This window comes from Eulemur rufifrons, chromosome 29 (assembly GCF_041146395.1).
Source record: "Eulemur rufifrons isolate Redbay chromosome 29, OSU_ERuf_1, whole genome shotgun sequence".
Lineage (NCBI taxonomy): Eukaryota > Metazoa > Chordata > Mammalia > Primates > Lemuridae > Eulemur > Eulemur rufifrons.
The window spans coordinates 79076886-79094109 of NC_091011.1; positions in this window are offsets into that span (position 1 = coordinate 79076886).

A 17224-nucleotide genomic window follows, 5' to 3' on the forward strand; every position below is an offset into this window, starting at 1 on the left:
GTCTCGTGGGCTCAGCCTCCCATCACAAGGGTCCTGTGCCTGGAAGGCAGAGGGGTCAAGAGTATTTGACGGATAACAGTGATGGCAACCACATGGGGGGAAGAAACTGTGTTCTCTTTAGAGGCAAAATAAGACGAGGGTAGGAGAAGAAAGGGCAAGAAAGATGGGAGCTGAGAAAGAAAGACCTTGTAGGCTCTTAAAGGCATATTGGTGAGGCTAACACTCTGGTCACACGCTTTTGTTCACCTGAGCTGTAAATTTCTGTGTGTCATCTGTTGTCATGGTGTTTGAAAAGCTGATTATGCACCATATATAGCTTTTTAACTACTCCTTGCTCTTAAACACAGGTAGCACCTTCTGAGTGGGCGAGGTACAGCAGTCCTGCTCAGGTAAATCTATTCCCGCAGCTCTCGCTTCAGTGAGCAGAGACACAGCGTCTCTGGGGATGTACCAAGCCAAGGCATGAACTGCAGCAAACACAGTTGCTCGTGCTATTTCACACACACCTAGCAGTAAGGACTGTGACTGAAGCAAAGAAGACTCGGATTTCTCTTTGTGGCTAACCCCAAAATGTCTTTTCCATTCATGTCCCACCTTCCAGTTTGGCCAGTGTCTTCCTTGGGGGCAGCGCTGTTGAACAGAACTTTCTGCGGTGATGACAGTGTTCCCTGTCTGCGCCGTCCACTGTGGTAGCCACTAGCCACCTGTGGCCATTGAGCACTTGAAATGTGGCTAATACTGAGGCACTGAGTTTTTCATTTTATTTAATTCTAAATAATTTAAATTTAAATAGCCACAGGTGGCTAGTGGCTACCACATTGGACAGCACAGCGTGGGCATATGAAGGAAAACTATAACTTTGTATTGAGCCCCTATCTTTGCTATGCCAAGAACAAGACAGCTGTGTGCCAGAAAGACCAATATAAATGCCAGCTATGGTATGTCTGGTTCCAAAATCTCCTCTGGCTCATACTGTCCTGTCAGTCTCCCATGCAGGCAAGATATCTAGACTGCTCCTCGTATAAAAGTGGCCTCTAATTGGATGGGGAGGGGGACCACTGACCAAAGGCTATTTTTCCACCCACAGGCTGGCCAGAGCCCAGGAAGGCGGCCCATGGGGGAGTCTCTGCAGGAGTGGTGGCGACTGGTTAGCCCATCAGGCCGCTTCCTTTAGAATTGTAAAAGGTTTGGCCAATCAGCAGTAAGAGGGGCAGGAGGGGGCAAATAGAAACAAAGACGTGGTAGAGAGAGTCAGTCCCTGACAGCTGTCCTCTCCTAGTCCCAGCTCCCAACCTTGTGCATCCTTAAACAAACAAACAAACAGATAAATGCCCTTTCCCCTAAGGTGGACTGAGTGGCCATTTGTTCTTTGTTTCAAAAAAATTAAGCAACTAAAATTCCTTCAACTCAGGGCATCTCAGCCTTTGTACTACTGACATTTGGGGCCGTAGAATTCTTTGTGACGGGGGCTGTCCTGTTCATGGCAGGATGTTTAGCAACATCCCTAGCCTCTACCCACTAGATGCCAGCAACAAACCACTCCCAGCCACCAGCAGTCATGATAACCAAAATGCCTCCAGACATTGCCAAACGGCCCCAGAGTGGGAGGGGATGGGGACAAAACTCTCCACCAACCCCGTCCCCAGCCTTGAGAGTCAATTCTCCAACTGTATCCCGAGTCCACCTCCTCTGGCCTCCTTAGGAGGAAAAGATAAGAGCAGCAGTTTATTCCTAGCAACATCACAGCTCTCCCTCCTTCTCTTCTCCAGGCTAAATAAAGATAGCTTTTTTAGTCCTTTTCCTAGACTCTGTTTCACAGATATTGATGGAGACATCTAAAGATGAGACTGGAGCCATTTGGTCGGGAGGGACTCTGTTCCCTTGCTCACCTATTTATAGAGACGGGGGTGGGCGTGGGCAGAAACATCTGTGCCACCCTGTGACAGCGAACGCTCCCTGGCCAAGGCGGTGGTGGCCACACTGGGAAGGATCCTCTGCGCTTCTGCCCCTGAACGGATCAGGCCAGCAGAGCCAGCAAACTGCTCATTTACAAAAGGGGGGAAACGACCCTTTGAGGCCGTCGGGATTTGTCTCTTCCCATCCCTCTGAGCTCCTTCCAGCTGTTTCTGGGATCTCTCCCCTTGGTATTCTCAGGGACACCTCAAACTCAATAAAAGCAGAACTCCTTGTCTTCTTCCTCTAATCCATGCTTTTGCCAGTATTTTCCACTGCCTCCACCTTGTTTCTCAGATCAGAAGCCTGAGCATCCTTGACTTGCCCCGCCCCCACCCACCGCATCTAACCAAACAGCGAGTGCTCCAACTCCACCTCCTTGAGTCAATCCCGTCAGCCACGCTTCTTTTTTTTTTTTTTTTTGAGACAGAGTCTCACTCTGTTGCCCGGGCTAGAGTGCTGTGGCATCAGCCTAGCTCACAGCAACCTCAAACTCCTGGGCTCAAGCAATCTTTCTGCCTCAGCCTCCCAGGTGGCTGGGATTACAGGCATGCGCCACCATGCCTGGCTAATTTTTCTGTATATTTTTAGTTGTTCAGCAAATTTCTTTCTATTTTTTAGTAGAGACGGTGTCTTGCTCTTGCTCAGGCTGGTCTCGAACTCCTGAGCTCAAACGATCCTCCTGCCTTGGCCTCCCAGAGTGCTGGGATTACAGGCGTGAGCCACTGCGCCCGGCCTAGCCATGCTTCTTGTCCACACTACCCTGGATTATTTTGTCAGCCTCTGGACTACTTAAACTGTCTCTATATCTACTCTGCTCCCGTCCAATCTCCACACTGAAGCCAATATGATCTTTAAAAAAATATATGAATCTGATCGGGGGCAGTGGCGCACACCTGTAGTCCCAGCACTCTGGGATGCCGAGGTAGGAGGATAGCTTGAACCCAGGAGTTTGAGGTTGCTGTGAGCTATGATGACACCATGGCATTCTACCCCAGGCAACAGTGAGACTCTGTCTCAAAAAAATAAATAAAAAAAATAAAAATCTGTTTTATGCCTGCTTAAAACCCTTCAGTTGCTACCCAATGTCTTAGGATGAAATCAAAAGTTCTTACCATGTTTGCAGCGCAAGATTCTCCAAGAGAGGCCTGGTCTACACCCAAGTCTCACCTCATTTCATTCTCCCTCCTGCGGTCGTGCTGCAGCCCCATGGTGTCTCTTCAAAGACTTGAGGCCCGGTGTGGACTCGGCCTCTGCACAGTCACCCTCTGTGCACATCCGTCCTCCGCCTCCTCCCCTGGGGGAACTCCCACCTGTTCTTTAGGTCTCAGCTTAGACATCACCTCCTAAGAAGACCTTCCCAAGGAGACCTTAGGAAGTCCAGCCAGGTTAAATCCCCTTGTTATATCCTCTCTTAGCACCTTGTAGTTGTATTCTCACAGGTTAGAGCCACCAAAACAATGCATGAGCCACCGACTGGGTGCAGGTCACACACTGGCGTTGAGCACAGAAATCAGGAATGCGACAGTGCGGAGAGACTGGGGGGAGGAAAAGCCCACAGGACGGGTGCTATGGAAGTTGCTGGGTGTACAAGGATCCGGGCTCCTCCAGGTCTCCCTCCCCCCACATTTCCAAGAGGGCCCCCAGAGGGCTGGAGAAGATCCTGCGGCAGAAAATAAAAACTTGGCAGTACACAAGCTTCAAGGGGAATACGTCCAGCAAGGATGAGTCTGGGCTCCCGTGGAACTGCCCACCACAGCTGTGGCTGAAACCAGAGGTGGGTCAGAGGAACCCGACACAAGGAACCAAACAGTCTCCTCTAACCAACTTCATGGCACTTGCAACTGCTGTACCTGCTTAGTGTTTGTCTTCCTTCATCCACGAGCACAGAGCCTGTGTTTGTCTTCTTCATGGCTACATCCTTGATGCCGGGCCTGCTGCAGCAGAGAACACTCTAGCACACAGTAGGTAATCAATTAATATTTGCTGAATTGAATTGAATTGAACTGAGTTTGGGAGAGGGTGCCCAGGAAGAAAGAGCCCTGAGGTTCCACTCAGAACCTAACTGCGCTCCATGCCAGTTGGGATTTGCAGTTAACGTATGGATCGAATGCTTGCTTTGGTGTTGCCTCTTTGTTTTTGTGTGTTTGTTTTTCTCTTGTCAGTTCAGATTTTCTTTTTGCTTTGGAAATAGACATGCTTGCCTCACACCCACCCATCCTATCTCGTTACTAAGATCACATCTCTAACTCCCTAAACCAGCTCTCACTAGAGCTTGACTATTAAAAATGCCAACGATCAGCCTTGCTTGGTTGTGGTAGTAGGACCTGATTAAAATGATTCCTCGTTTAAAGCATCTCACTCCACATTTGTCCTCTCCTTCTGTTTGTTAGTCCCAGAATAAATGTCCCTTGCCCTGTGTTCCCTTGATCCCAGCTCTGGAGGGAGCTCTGTTTATCTGCTGCCCACGTATTTGAGAGCTGACGGTACACCAGGAGTTGTGCTGCGTTCTGTGGCTACAATCTGCTCTGCGCTTGCCTTCCAGGAGCCCAGAGGGGAGACAAACTCATAATCAAACGTAATATTCAAAAAATGTGATAAATTCAGGGATGGAGTGAGGGTCAGGACACCATGGGGGTGCCACGGGGAGACACCTAACTGCCCTTCTGGGTCAGGGAAGCTTTCCTGGTAAGGCGATGTCTGAACTGAGTTTGGGAGGGTGAATAGGAGTTAACCACAGCAAAGGGGACAGGTGAAGGGCATTCTAGATGACACAGAGGTGAGACCAGTAGCTGTGGAGCAGTTGAGTAGAGTTGAAAAAGAGGTAAAAGGAAGAGACTGGCAGAAGAAGAGTCTGGAGAGGGAGACAGTGGCCAGCTTCCAGAGGATTCTGTGTACTGTGCAGGGGCTTCTCCATGTTGACGGCGCTACTCTTTCTCATGGGCTATTTCCTCATCGACTCCCTACATTTGACTTGGATGCCCACCAGGCTACTCTAAATGTTCCCTTAAAAGCTCCCCTCATATTCCCAAGTCCCACCCATGGCTGAGTGTGTACGCGGGAGTCAGGGGTCTTGTACCCATCTTAGAATTCTGCCCACCATAGTCCAGAGGTCTGCACCTTGTTGCCCAAGTTTCCCAAATTGACTCCGTGTTTCAAGTTCACCATTTAAGGACATGAGGCAGTGATGGAGACAGCTGGCTCTCCTCCAGCATCTGAACTCCTCTCCTCTATAGAGACAGAACATACATACCTCTGCCATAGGAGGTACCATACAGAGCATTTTTTGCTGGGTACGAGGCGGCACTTCTTAGCTTCCCTTACAATTTGGCACAGCCATGAGACTAATTTCTGGACAACAGAATGTAAGTGAACATGACGAGTGGCTACAAGGACCCCCCCCCCCCCCAACCGAGAGACCCTGGCTCTTGCCTTTTGCCAGTTCTCTTCTACTCCTTTCTCCATATGGATGCTGGAACCCAGGAGCCGCCACCTGGTGCCATGAGAATAAAGACCACACCCCAGGGACGGCACGTGAGTGACTGGCAGGAGCCTGGATCTCCAAGGACTTTGTGGGACAGAAGAACCCTACCAGCATGGAACTGTATACTTCTGGACTTTTAACTGGTAGAGAAATAAACTTGAATTTTATTTGCACCACTGTTGATTTGAGTTGCCTGATATTCACAGTTAAATATAATCCTAACCAACACAGGAATTATTTCCTTAGTTCCCCCTAGACTTGAAAACTTGCATACATTTTTCTTCTCTCAATCTCTCTAAGCTCTTCCATCCACCAAGGCCCTAAACCCTGCTGATTCTTCCTTCACGCTTCACCTCATACTCATCCCTGCTTCTCAGCTGCCATGGCCCTCCTGATCCCGGAGTATTCCCTGGGCTCCTTCTCCATCCCTGCAATCAAGTCTGCACAGCTCCCTGATTCCTGAGGCATTATGTTCATCATGTCACTCCTCGTCCTCAAACCCCCCCAATTTGAGCTTCTGTTGTGTTTAATAGGATGGAGTCCCAACATCTCACCATGTCACTAAACTGTTCGGTAGCAATACAGTCCTGACCCAACTTTTCAGTTTCTCCTCCCTCTGATATACACCTTCCCCACACCCACGAGAGTCCCCGACAGCCCCTTTTGTCCTGACTTCTGTGCCGTTGCTCTATGATAGAGGTTCCCGCCCAGTTGCACGTGGGAATCAGCAGTGCAGCTGCTCAGGGTGGTGCCAGTGAGTCAGTGCTCAATGCTCCAAGGCGTTACCTCGTGTGCAACGTGGGGACTATTGCTGTCATCATTCCACAGGAGAGGAAACATGAAACTTAGCAAGTTCAGGACATCATTCCTGGTCACATGGCCAGTGAGTGGGGAGCCAGAATTCCGGCAGATAGGACTTCCCTTCAAACCACTACTCTGTAGTCTCTTGAACTATATTATTAAATACAAATTGAAAATAATTTCTGATAGCATGCCACGTAATTGCCAATGCATCCCAGACTACAAATGAAAAATTTAAAAATATAAGCGCCTGGGAATCACCCCAAATCAGTGAAATCTGAATGTCTCGGGAGTGGAACCATTAGTTTTTGGTGGATCCCAGGTTTACCCCAGTGATGCTGATGTGCGGCTGGGGATGAGAACACTGCTTTTCCCGGGTGCTCCCACCTGTCTTCCTCCCCTTCCCTCTCCCCATCCCTCATCTTACTTGTCTTTGGGGCTCAGTCCCAGTGTCATCTCCCTGTGTGGCCCTGCCTGCCTTCTCCAGCCTGCCTGAGTGCTCCCTTTTCTGAATACCATGTGCAAAACTTCTCCTCCCCAGCTAAGCTGATGCCTTCCCCACCCCTCAGTTTGAATCTAGGTCTTGGCTTTGATCCTTGGTGGGATCCTTGGCAGTCTTCCCACACTCGGTCATTTGCTGCTCAGCTGCCTCCCTCCCTGCCCCCAAGAGCAACAATTGTGCCTCTACTGAAAGGAAGACTTGAACTCGGGGTCCTGCCAACTGGTGTCCTAGACTCAGCGCTCCCCTCCTAGGGATTGGAAGTGGGAAGAATTTGGGAAAATAGACTGTGGTTGAGGGGCATGGGCACCAGTGTGGTGGCGGAGAGGAGAGTGGTGAAGGCCTTCCCGGCCGCTCAGATGCAGACCTAGATAATGATGGGGTGATGGCACCTTAGGGGACAGGTTGGCCCTGTGGGCTGGTAAATGCTGAGAGCAAAGGCTGGGCAGGGCCTGGGATAGAATTTGGTGGTCGAGGAACAGGAACTGAGAGGAAAATAATCTGGGCGTAAGTGGCATTGGGCCAACTGAGGTTGTGGAAAGACTGTATTGTTCACTGTATCATTGGGGAAACCTGAAGGGGTTGCAGCACCATTGCTGACAGGCAAGAGGGGCTAAGAAGGTGTCAGATGGAGGGCCTGTTGAGAAGGAGAGGGTCTCTGGCCACCAGACACCCAGCCAGCCAGAGGCCCAATCTCATGAGAGCAGCCCACTCTGCCACCTGCCTACATGTGTCCCTGGGCTCAAGGGGCTTGGGTGCCTGTTGGGCCAATTTCCACTGAAGTTGAGGGTGTTGCCAGGTCTCCAGTCCATGCAGGTAGCTCTGCTTGGTCATCCCATTGCACCAGCATATGAAGCAGGCAGTGAAGCATCCCCAGGGGCATTGCTTATCTTGGGTTATACCCTGACTCAATGGCAGTGCTGGGATTAGAAGCCAGTTCTCCTAATTCCCAGACCGGGCTCTTTCTTCTTGATCCTGTTGCCCAAGTTAATCACTTTGTCTTTGTGGGGCTCAGAACAGGCCTCTGGCGGGGTGCTGGGGGCTCCCCTCTGGCTGCCTACCTGCATTCAGCAACAGTCCTGATCCTCTCCGACTGAGCCTAGTCTTGCACACTACGTGGGGGCTGATGCGGGACACTGAGCCACCTCTGGGGGAACAGTCTTGTGGGCTTCTCACTACACCAGGGCCCTTCTGGTCCCGTGGCCATCACCACCCTTCAGTGAGGTCAGCCCCTGCCTTCCGGGCCCCATAGCAGGCCTGGTGTGAAGGTCAGCTAAGGGATGAAACTGGCTGCTCATGCAATCCCAGCACGCTGATCTCACCAGGCTGGAGTAGGGGGGAGGTTAAGGTGGATTCCAGAGCGTGATTACATAGGGCAGGCCAGCCAGGGTGTTCAACACATCAAAAGAGTCTTTCCAAGGAACTGGCCTTTCCTACAGCTCTGCTGAGGGCGAGCCATGGCCACTTCAGTTCAGGCAACAGCCCTCTCCTGTCTCCCAGTCCTGCTCCAGCCCAGTGGCCTGGGCCAGTGGGGGATGCCTGACCCAAGGGCTGTGATCTATAGATGTCCCAAGAGCAGCCTAGAGGTGGCCTGGGTCAGAGGCTCTGGCTAACCAGGGACCCTAGTACTTACCTGAGTCATTCGGAGTGTCCCCTTCACAGTAATTTGAGCTGGAGATGTGGAGAGCAAGCCAGAAGGAAGCAGGGACAAATGAGTCATGAGCAGCCTTCGACGCAGCACTCCAGCCTGGAATCAAGTAGCCCCTGCTGTCCCGGAGCTGCAGAGAGCCCAGGAGTCAGCAGAGCCCCCTGGATCCCAAGCAGCCTTCTGGGTGTCTCCTCTACATCACAAGGACCATGTGTGAACACACCCAGACTCCCATCTCCTGTACTCTCCTGTGTCTCCTTACAATAGGCCAGGTCACCCGAAGGCAGCCTGAGTGAGGCCCCTTCCCAAAGGCCCTCTGGATGGCAGAAGAGACACCACTAGGCTGCAGTGGAGCACAGCTGGCCCTGCCCACACAGAGAACCCTCCACTCCCCACCTTGGAGGATAGAGAGAGTTACATTAGGGAACCCAGCAGGCCCTTAGGGATGCAGGCTGACATCGATGTGCTGACAGTCTGGGGAAGCAGGGTGGCCAGGATAGGACTGGGGCACAAGGAACTAGTCCCAGGCCTGCGTGTGCGTGGGTGGGGCTGGCGGGTCCGTCGCTCACTCTGAGTCTCCAGTTTATTGTGTTCACTGAGTAACAGATGCCGCTATGGGCTGGGATGAGACTGGGGTCTGTCCTGTGATTATAAGACACTGGCTTTCCTGCCAAACTGGGCAGACTGTGGCCTTGACCCTGGGGGGTTTCTTCCTTCCCCCATCTCCCGCTTGTCCTCACAGGTTGCCAAACTGCACTTTCCCCCGGGACAGAGGAAAAGTAGAAACGTGGCTCTCCTAGGGCCTCAGGTTGGGTGGACTCAGGTACCTCCTGCCGATGTGGCGGGATCTCTCTTAGCCCAGGTCTGCAGCAATGTCACCATCAGCACCACTCTCTAACTCAGGCCAGGCCCTTGGCTGAGAAGTAGCAAGCAGACCTGCAGAGTTCAGCTTGGCCAATTTTCCTGGGCACCTGCTGTGTGCCTGGCTGGCACAGCCGAGCCATGTGGGTGGAGCACATAGAGATGGGTAGGACCCGCTTCTGGCAGAATTGAAGCCCAGCAGGAGGAAGATGTACAGCTTACACAGAGGCAGGCAATTCAGGACAGAATATGGTCAAAGCCTTGAGAGACCTCCCAAGTGGTCTCGGGACTAATGGCAGGTGAGCTCATACCCCTGGAGACCAGAGAAGCCTGAATGGAGGAGTCGGTATTTGACCTGGGGGCCACATGGACTTTGACATGGAGAAGCAGACAGGAGCAGGGGGCTGGGGTAGTAGTTTCCTGAAAGAGGGACTATTGATCTTTGTTCACAATTAGCGTCAGTTGTGCCAGGCACCTTGCCAGGAGGAGCTGGGGGAACAGAGGCAAGTGTCATGTGGTCCAGAGAGGGAGCCAAGAGGTAGAGGATGGCTGCAGCTCAGGGACAGGAGCCAGCGTGAGAGAGGGCAGCCTTGTGGATGTCCCACTGAGAAATAAGCCCAGAATGAGGGAGGCAGTGCCATATCATGACACCCCCTCACCTGCCACTTGATCAGACTTGAATCTGAAGGCAGCAGAGAGCTGCTTTGGGGGTTTTGTCAGAGGCTGATGATGTGGAGGGAAGGAGCACAGGCGGGCCAGGCCCTGAATGTCACTGTTCCCTGAGTGTCCCTTGATCAGCTTTCCCCAAATAAGTCAGCAGGGAATGTGACTTATATACTGGGAAGTGTGGGTTCACTCTTTTCTGAGAGAACAACCCACAGGGCAGAGGCAAGACTAGGGCATATCATTTCTCCAGCACATTCTAGGTACCATCTCTTGTCATCTTCACGGCAGCCGGTGGAGTGGGCTTCATGCCCAGTTTTACAGATGAGGCCGCTGCAGCTCAGGGAGAGAAAGGCACATGCAGAGAGAGGAACACACACAGCTCCCAAGGCGGGCAAGGCCGGGCCTGTCCTCTCCAAAATCTGTTCTTTGGTCTGGCTATCTGATGGGGACAGCCGGGTTTATTTGTCCACAAAGGTCAGTGCGCAGCTGCCTGTTCATCATCTCTGTGGTCAAGAAGGAACAAAGGCCACGATCGGGAGCCATCTCTCCTGGAGCTGTGTGAGACAAGGCACTGCCAGTGGGCTGTGTGTGCTCACGGACCGACCTTGGGGGACGTATCCCTAAATCCCAGGCACACCCCTTTCCCCCGGCCAGAGAGAGCAGTGAGTGGGGAGGCCAGCCCAGGGTGGAATGAAATAGCAGAGACCTCTCTGCGCCCTTCACCGGTTCCGAGCGGCCTTTGGGAAGCAGGGGAGCGCGACGCCCTTTCCAATGCCCCTCTATCCTCCCCGCACCTGCTGGGCGCGAGAGGGAGCCCGTCCACCCAGCTCTGCCCCGCGGGCGCGGCCACCTTCGCGCCCCGGGGTTCTGCGGCTCCACGCGCCGCCTCCCGCCTCCACTGACCGGTCAGCCCAGGCTAAGCGCTTGCCATTTTGATCCAGGGAAGCATTCTCCTCACCCTCCCAGGGAGACCGAGTCGAGGGTGCAGTCAGGGGAGGACCGACAGCTAGGAAAGAGCCTCTGAAGCCTAGGGCTCCCCCTCGTCCGGCCCGCTCCGCCTGCCCCATCTCCCCCGTCTGCGGGCCAGGCCAAGGGCCCCAGAGAGCCCAGAGAAGACTCTCAGAAAAGTCGGTCGCTCCCCGGCCCACATTCTGAAGCCTGCGACAGCAATCCTGTCCTCCAGTTTTCCTGTCCCACATCAGTCCTCCTCCCCCATGAGGTGCCGGGGCGCCGCAGGGTGGCCTGGCCCTCCGCAGCCGAGGAGGGCTGGTAGGGACCGCGGGTGGCCGGCTGGATCTCCGCAGGGCTCCCCCACGCGCTGGGTGCGCGGCCGAGGAAGAAAGACAGGGTGCGCCTTGGGTCTGGGAGAGGAGCTCCCCGCCTGCGCCCGCACCAGTGGGTGGAAATGGGCCGGTGGAGGGAGGGTGGCGTGCTGGCTGGGGGTGGTGGGAGGGAGCCCCAACTCGGACCGATCTTTGCGCGCAGGGGATCTGGGCACACACCCCAGCAGGTCCCTGAAAGAGCCCGGGCGCGAGGAGCGCCCGCCCGAGCGCAGGCAGTCCCAGGTGTTGTGTGCATCCGTGCGTGTGTCTGCAGGTGTGCGCGCGAGCCAGGCGAGAGGGTCTCGGCGTCCCCCGCACCCTCTCTCCAGGGTTCTATATTTTGCCTTTCTTTGTTCTCAAAATAGTAGGCGAGCGCGGCCGGCGCTGCCCTCGCGAGGGGTGGGGGCCGCGGCGCGCCCGCTCGCGCGAGCCGAGTTAGCTGCAGGGTTACAAACAGTCTCTCCCTGCTCCCCCGGCCTGAATTAATGTGTTACTATTTTGGGCGAGCCAGTGTTTCCAGGGGAAACCTAATGACGCAATGACGTCAATGCAGGTCAGCAGCAGACTCTCCGGGAGGGCGGGCGGGCTCGCGGCTCTCAGGCGCGGCGCAGTCTGCGGGCGGGAGGGCGCCGGCGAGGTGGCGAGGGCGGCGGGCGCGGGGGCGCGGAGGCCCGGGCCAAGCTCGGGGAACAGAGGGCGCACCCTCCCAGCGCCGGAACCCGGGCAACTTCCCGCCGCCCGGGCCGGAGTTTCTCCGTTGCCTACGGACATCCGGGAGGCGTGTGGAGGGCAGGCGGGGTAACCCTCACTCCCACCCCACCTTTATCCAGGGGGAGCCGGAGGAGCCAGCAGGTCCGGACTCGCTGAGGGGGCTCCACGCGGGGCCTCCTACGCACAGGTACGCGCTGGTCCTCGGGGTGTCCCCAGTTTGGGAGGGAGACACTCACACTCACTCCCGTGCACACTCCTCTTGTGTCCTGGCACCGTAACTGGGACTTTGGGGAAAGAAGAATGGGTGTCTGAGACCTACCCCCTCCGCCTGTCTCGCCCCCCTCTTTCTGGGCGTAGGAGCTGGCTGTCTGCTCCTCTCCTGCACCCTCCCCGGTCTAAGGTTAGAATTGGGGCTTCCCACTGGCTGTGCCTCCCTTAGGGGCGCCATCTAAGGCCGGGAAGCAAGGCGGAAGGGACGTCCAGGCCAGGGGATGCGAGCCTGGAGCGGGAGCCTGGGCAGCTTGGTGGGAGCCGGTGCCCCTGTGCAGGGCGCGTGTAAGGGACTGCTTGTGTGTGTCTGGTGTATGCCCGTGCTGGGAGCGTACCCCGTGTGTCCATGGGGTGTGTATGTACCCACGGAAGTCCACTGTGCACGCATGTCTGTGCCATACGCGTGGGAACACCTCGTGCACCCCTCCTGCCACGTATCCATGGTACCTACCCGGAGTGTAGGAGGCCAGCGAGGGACCGGCCCAAGTCCAGGATTTCTTCCCTGCTCACACCTTACAGCTGGCCCAGATCACACCCTACTCACTGCCGGGTCGTGGCCCACTTTCTCCACTCTGGCGGCAGCTTCAGGCAGCTGCATACCTCTCAATGCTCAATCCACCTTCTCCCCCCAACTTGCTTGTTCCCTTTCCTCTTTGGAGAGTGAGTAGAAGAGGGGCAGGGGGGAATCCCTTTCGGTCCACCCCCACCAACCTGGGGCGCAAGCGCAAGCTGGGCGGCTGCTCTCCGCCCCCTGCCCCGCCGCTCTCCCTTTTCAGCACCATAGTCCGGACAGCTCCACGTCTGGCCTGGCGCGGCCTCTTTCGTTGCCAGCGCTGAGCACCCGACTGGGACACCCCCGCCCCGGCTTTTATAGCTTCTAACTGGGTCCAGAACCCTATCCTAGACCTTCCTCCCTGCCCCCAACACATACAAATTGGGCCCTCGCCTCCCCATCCCGGACCTCTGTCGGGTGGCCTGGGAAGTCTCTGAGGCTGACTGGCAGGCGATACCACATCGCGACCTGGCTTCCTTCAAGGGGCAGTGACTCTGAAGAGAGACTGCCATGGCTCTGCCACAGGCTCCCCTTTCCCACCTCCATTCACTGAAATAAGTGAATAAGCCAGATTCCTTGCCCAAAAGGCAAGCTGGCCTTTAGAAGGCCCTGGGGATTCCAGGCTATTCTGGATTCTGTTATAGAAATGCAACTGGTGGCTGCTGAGATCCCCTTCTAGACGTTCCCACAGCTCCTCCCTCCCCTCTTCCCCTAAATCCAGGCCTCATCACGGGAGACGGGTGGGGATGAATCCAACCGCGTCTCCACCTCCGGCATCAGTCAGAGAGGGTTCAATGTCATGGACTTGGGGGCTCCGGATGGGATGATGTTGGTGTAGACTCTCATCAGAGATGTGCCCTGAGCTGCCCAAGAGGCCCCCAAAAGTGATTTTTATGGTGACAGGGCTCCATGCAGGCCACACTCCCTGGACTGTGGTTACCCAGAGACCTCTGAGACGGCTACTACCCCAAGTGGAAGCCAGGACACGGCAACTCTCCCTGTGCCTCTCTCCATGCTTGGCTCCTCTAGCTGATAAAACATGAGAGTGGTTGATGGAATATTGTTCCAGACACCTTCTCCACCTTGGAAATGTGTCTTCTTGCTGTCATCCCAGTTCTCCAGAAAGAGCAGAAAGGGTCTATGTGATGCCCCAGCTGACTCAGGGATGGGTGGAGGAAGTCCAGGGAAGTCACCTCTCTCCATCCTGCCCCATCCTGTCTCAGAGGACCCTGGCAAGCCGGAGCTGGTGCGCCCCTTTCTCCACCTGGGAATCAGATGACTCTTCTCTAGACATTCTCCTCTCTCCGGCAGCAGAGATTAGACTGTCCTTGTCAGATGTGATCCAGGAGCAGATTCACATGTTGCCTTTGTCCTACTGAAGCCAGAGCCCTAGAGGACGTCTGGGCTTGGGGAGGAAAGGGCCTCTTTACAGAAGCCCTGGGGACCTGGGGCGAGGCATATATACACTGTCAGCAGGAAATGGCCTTTTCTCTGAAGCAGCCATTGTTCTGCCTGCTGCTGAGCTACCAGAGGGAGGAGAGGAAAAAAAAAAAAAACCCTAGGACTGGGGACAAGGGGAGGAGGACAGCCACCCCAGTCCTGTGGCACTTCCTTCTGACAGTGGAGAAGCCTAAGCCCAGCTCTTCTGACATCCTGAGAGTTTCCAGAGGTCTCAAGGGGAATCTGGAAATGGCTGTTCTCCTGAATGAATTAATTTTCATGACAAAAAAGAGCTGTGTGTGATCTGGTTAAGGAGGTGGCAGTGTGGGCAAAACACACAAAGAGCAAAGGGATGTGCCTTCTACTAAAGGACAGTGGCTTCCCCAGGGTCTTTCAGCCAAAATTTTGGCCTCGGAGAGTGCAAAGATGCCATGATCAGCCTGGCCCCACTCCTGGCCACTGTCCAAGCTCACCTGACTCCCTCACCTTCCTCTGTGCTCAGCTGGGTAACATCTGGCCATGGCCTTGGGGGAAAGCCGGCCAAGGTCAAGTAGGTACAAGGAAGTTTGCCTTGTGGATTTAAGCCTGGCTTCTCCTTTGGTTGTGCACAGCAGGGACCTTAGAGAGGAGAGCCGGGGAAGATGGGGCCCCCTGCCCTGCAGGAAGCTAGCACTTGACATTGTACTGAGTATCAGGGTGCTCCCAGGCCTACCTCTGTAGTTGTCCTTGCCTGACTGCAGACATCACGGGCCAGGGAGCTTCTGGTCTCTTAAGTCACCCAGTCAGGTACTCAGCAGGGAGCTAGGCTGACCCAGCACCCTTCCCGGCAGCGGACCAAATTCTCCCTCAGCCCCATGCTGATGGCTTAAGCAAGTCCTTATGACAAGCCTCAATTTCTCCATCTGCATAATGGGGATTAGCTGAAGCACAGATGGTTTCCAGCAGCTTGAGAGCTTGTTCTGAGTGTGTGTAAACAACATTTTATTAGTATCTGAAGTCAGAGTTTGCCAGGAGAGCTGGCTCCTTTGTTCACTAAAATACCTCAGTTCCTGAGAGGCTGGGGTGCCTTGGGGTACAGGAAAGGCTGATCCAGTGGTAACTTCCCTGCCTCCTAGCCAAGCTCTCCTCCTGCCAATGCCTCAGCCTCCCCCTGTAGATGAAAGCTCAGATCCCACCATTCAGAAATCGGGGACTCACTGTGCCCATGGGAAGCATGTGTGAGGAAACAGCTCCAGGCTGGCCAAAGCCACCTAGCTTTGACTACAAGCTCAGGATTCTAGCTAGCAGCCCCCAATGCCCAAAGGACAGGAGGGTCTACAGCAAAATAGAAATAGTCCTAATGTTTGCTCTTGGGGCCAAGAAGCTCAGGGTGTTCCCCGTGCAGGGAATCATGTGGAGGCCTCCTGATCCCCTCACTTGCCTGTCAGCTGGACCCCTGGGCCCAGGGCACTGGGGACTGAGCCAAGGTCCAAGTGAGCTGGGACAGGGAACTAACTGTGCTCTCTTCCCCATGCGGAGCTTCCCAGGAGACCTGGATCTCATGACCAAGGCCACCCTTTGGATTGTGCAGGCCTCAAGGCGGGGCGGGGGGGGGGGTATGTCACAGTCTGGAGGTGTCCTGTAGCCATTTTACTAAGGATGAAGTTGGTGAGCCTGGGAGGGTGTCACCTCAGCATAAGGGGCAGCGTCTCTGCTTTTCCAGAGGCTTGTGTTGTGTAGGGTTGGCGCTGACAGGGAGTGGGCCAGCCCTGTCTCTGCCTGTGTGACCTTAGAAAGTCATTTCTTCTCACAGCATGAAAACAGCTGGGGGATCTGCCACAGCCCTTCATGGGGCAGTAGTTGGAGTATAATGAGATACAGTGAAGAGTGTGTCATGGGAGCGGGTGGGGAGTATAATGAGATACAGTGAAGAGTGTGTCATGGGAGCGGGTGGGCACTGTTGACCCTGAGACCCCAAGAAGATCCCAGATGCTCTCCCCTCCTGGCAAGTTCTCCTGCTGTCAGGGTCTCAGCCTCACCTGTGAATGGAAGCCCAGCACCACAATTCGGAATACAGGAGGCCTGTCTGCCCAGAAGGATGGAGATTTAGCGTGCTCGTTAGCATCGGAGTCCACAATCTCGTTAAGTTACCTGTTCTGGCCACCTCTTCTTCACTCTCTTGGTGAAAGACGATCCCTTGCTCTAAATAGTATGAGATGGCCGAGCACACAACACCTGACAATGACAGATGCAACTGGGGGCAGTTTATTAGTCACATGCAGTCACAGCCCTGAGGAGGACACAGGACACCATGCAGGACCAGGAGAGGGCTGCATTCGGGAGCTGTACCAGGAGCCGAGTGAACCAGCAGGGGCTATTGGTGGCAGCTTTATGGTGACAAGAGTGTAGGGTGTCCCCTAGCTCCTGCAGAAGGTTGTGATTGGCTTGTTTGAATAATTTCATAGGCTGGGGAGGTGGAGCAGTAGTTGGGGTACAGGAAAGGCTGATCCAGGTTCAGTGGTTCAGGCTGAAGACCAAGTGGCGTGCAGCTGGCCTGGCTGATGGGGACCTAGCCAGGTGGGGACCCTTTCTCACTGGGTGGGGAGGGGCCCATCTGGAGAGAGCAGGGGAGCTCACGGTTAGGCCTGTAGAACTCAAAGAGGTCAAGGCAGCCCTTGAACTTGCAGGCCTTGTGATACAATGTTTCAGGCCCTGTGGCCAATCTTGCTAATCTTCATGATACCCCTGTGAAATAGTTACATTTCACAGATGAGGAAACTGAGACTGGGTATGAGCCAAGACCACCCAGCTGAGGCTTTGAGCCCAGGTGTCCTGGCTCCACAACACAAGCCACGTCTGCACTGCCTCCAGCAAGAACACTGCGGACTGCGGCTGCTTCTCACGCGGGTGTAGTGAGTGGGGCTGTCTCCAGACGCCCTGGAAAGCCCTGGACCCTTTTCAGGACGGGATTCTCCATGGTTGTACTTCTAGTTGGGATGTAACTGGAGAGGATGTAAGGCCCTCTTTGGCACCTGTT